The sequence below is a fragment of the Nicotiana sylvestris genome, chromosome 3 (genome assembly GCF_000393655.2).
Source record: "Nicotiana sylvestris chromosome 3, ASM39365v2, whole genome shotgun sequence".
Classification (NCBI taxonomy): domain Eukaryota; kingdom Viridiplantae; phylum Streptophyta; class Magnoliopsida; order Solanales; family Solanaceae; genus Nicotiana; species Nicotiana sylvestris.
The window spans coordinates 144,196,266-144,199,517 of NC_091059.1; the positions used below are offsets into that span (position 1 = coordinate 144,196,266).

The 3,252-nt window shown below is 31.6% G+C and overlaps 1 long non-coding RNA gene across 1 annotated transcript; it reads left to right on the forward strand.

Moving 5' to 3' along the window:
* The first annotated feature begins 327 nt into the window (after positions 1-327).
* On the forward strand, positions 328-2,307 carry LOC104242636 (uncharacterized). Its single transcript, XR_715044.2, has 2 exons — positions 328-512; positions 1,075-2,307. It is a non-coding gene; the product is annotated as an uncharacterized lncRNA (long non-coding RNA).
* Positions 2,308-3,252: the final 945 nt, after the last annotated feature.

The window sequence follows — 3,252 nt, forward strand, 5'->3', positions numbered from 1 at the left end:
TTAACTAGTTAATATAATATCCATCTGACCAAAAAAAGGTGTTCATCTCATATTTCACTCTGTCTAAACTTGACATAACATTCTTTGATTTCCCTTTTACCTATTTTTTTTTTTTTGTTAAATAATTAGATTCCTCATTGGCCTGAAATATTTGTCTTATATGGGGTATATTACTACTATTTAGAAATGGGAGTTGGGGTGTATTAACAGGGGTGTACGAATAGGGGCAACTTAGTAATTATAAATGTCTGTCATGGGCTTTTTGGTACTTGCTTTTTAATTACTGTCTTTTAAGTTTTCCTCATGTCACTGATACGGTGACACATGTTAGCCTTTTTTCCTCTGCGACACATGTCTTCTATTCCACTTCATTTTGATGTTTCTAATTCTTTCTTGGTTCTTCCGTGCATTATTGCTCTGTAAATTTCCTTTTGCTTTCATTTTTTGTCCTTCCTTAAACAATGGAACAAGGATAGCTAAACAAGACATATATTGCATGCCTGTCTTTACTGGTAAGTTTTCATATGATCTTATTTCTATTTAAATGCACCTTGTTATTGTTAATGAGATTTTAATGGGTATCTGATACTTCCTCTGTTATTTTGGAATTTTCGCTTGATTTTCACACTCATGGCGTTAATTGTATCAGATTTGCACACTTATGCACCGAGAGTGTTTGATAATATGCCAAAGCCAATGATTTTCTTAAACTTTTTCTCATTTGCTTGCCTTATGTTAGATTTTTTTTTTCTTTCTTTTTAAATATAATTTCTCACAGAAAAATGAGAAGTTGATATTAAAACCTCTGCAAGATAATCTTAAAAGCGCCTGGTATTAGAGATTATTTTTCGTAGTTATAGCTATAAGTTTATCATAGTACATTGACATGTAGTAAGATTTCTCCATGAATTTAGTTGTTTCCTCTGTATTAGCGTTAGGTATTCTGGCTTACGTACCTTTGTGTAACATCAGGTTCATATAAATGACTTTTAGTACTACTGCATTGTGCAAATTCAAAGTATTTGATCATATAAGTGAAATCACTAACTATATTTTATTTTATTTCTTTTTCAGCATATTCTCCACAACATTCTGATCTATCATTTAACAACTCAAATGCTACATTGTTAAGTTCTTATTAGTTGTATCATATAATTTTCATATATGCCATTTGTTGCCATTTGCATTTCCATTAGAATATGTCTACTATCTACGTAACTTTATTTGTGTTAAAAGGAGAATTAAATATACCATATTGTTTTTAGGATTTATATCAACTTACAGATATTAATTTTGTAAAATTGTAAACAACTTGTAATACTTGCAACATGTGTATCCGGAAACGAGGATACTATAGATTTGCTGCGTAGACCTTAAAAGATTGAGGAACATTGAATTGTTAATCGAAATTTGTGACGTCGTGGTAGATATGCACAACTGTCTCTGAGAGAAAATAATTATTTTTGTCCCATCTACCAATTAAAAGAGTTGGATAAAAAAGGGCAAACACCATCAATATTCAAATAATACACTTCCCTGATGTATAAATCGGGGTAGAAGGCTTTGGGTTTGAGATCCGAATTTAATAACAATAGTATACATTCAAGTGGAAGTGGTAGAGATGCGGGCTGAGATGTCAAGCTGAAAAATAGTAAATTTTTCAGGTTATCAAAAGATTTGAGTGGTAAGTTTTAAAAGTTATTTCGATGTTTAAATCATATAAACTAGATTAAACTTTTTGCTATAATGTTGGGGAACTTGAGACTGGTTTGATTATTGACTCCATATTGTGAAGCAAATAAAGAATTTGTCACAGTTCGCCTCTCTTTATTGATGTACTTCAATACTCAGTTACATGCTTCTTATTGTTGGAGAAAGTTTGTTTAGCTAACATTCTATTTTGATTTTATAAGAAATGTGTTAGTCTGGCATAGCGAAGTTAAGGTCCTTTCTTTATGGCACTTCAAATATGTTATGAAGAGATAAGGAGTCTTTACAGATATATCAAACAACTTTTGCCGTGCATACTTGCCAGACCATAATTGTTAGTATAACAATTGAGAAAGTCAAAGGAAGATGTTACATGTGAAATGCCTTACTTCCATGAGCAAACAAAAAGATTGTAAAGTGGAAGAAAGAAGTATGCATAAAGTTTATGTGAACTGTAACTCTTTAAGTACTACTTTCTATCAATGTATCTCTTCTCACGTTACTGCAACTTTCAGATTTGATAAAGTTATATGTGCCTTTAGCTTTGACCAGATTTTTGTGTTATTCATGTGTTACAGCTTCTCTTTTTTCCTCTAATGCTTGAATTTTTCTTTCTTTTGCCTATGCAGTTTGTTACCTCATTATTTTAATATATTTTTATACAATGGAAAACAAGATTCTTAAGGGGTTTTACACCGTCCATGCATTCTGGGAGCCAAATTACATTAAATTGAAAAATTCTCAAATGCGCTAAAAACTTTGGATCCAAAATTGCACATATAAGTGTTATAGTTTTGTATAGTGAAAAAGGCGAATAACTTGGTAAAGGATTCTCTTTCATTAGGTTGAGTTATAGATAGTTGGTCTGATAAATTCAGGGTTCACACATAGTTATTATAAAGGTTATAATTGCTTAGGGTGCATCAGTTTTCGAGATTGATAAAAATGAGAACTTGGACCAACAATTAAGGCATAATTTATGATCAATAAATATTTGATACATGCCCTTTATAGATTCATAATACACATAGAGTACCATTGCTCGCAGCTGATAAGAATATTGCACTTCAGTCCAGTTTTGTTGTTCATAACAAGTTAGAACTTTCTGTTTTTGTAGTAGAAACTCCTTTTCATGTTGTAGTATAGCCTTTTGGTTGCCTACTAACCAGAATTTAATTGTTTGATGTTTGACTAATAGAATTGAGAAAGAAGGGGAAAATCTTAGTGTGCTCAGCTGGACAATGTAACATCTGAGGACTACTTTGCAATCCTTTTGTTTATCTATTTAAGATATAAAACTCAATAGCTTTTCAATAGCATTTCTGAGTTCCTTTCAAGGGCTTTTGCAGAATGTTAAAAAAAATTATTCAGTACAATTGTTTGCTTATTCTAATAATCCAGCAAATTTTTATTTTTCGAAGCACACATCGATTTTACTGTTGGGCCCTGAGGAGCACGGGCAACCACTACTAGTGTATTTTAGAAACATGCTAAGTCTCTTGGGCCATCTCATTAAGTTCAAAAACAAATGTTCACTCATTT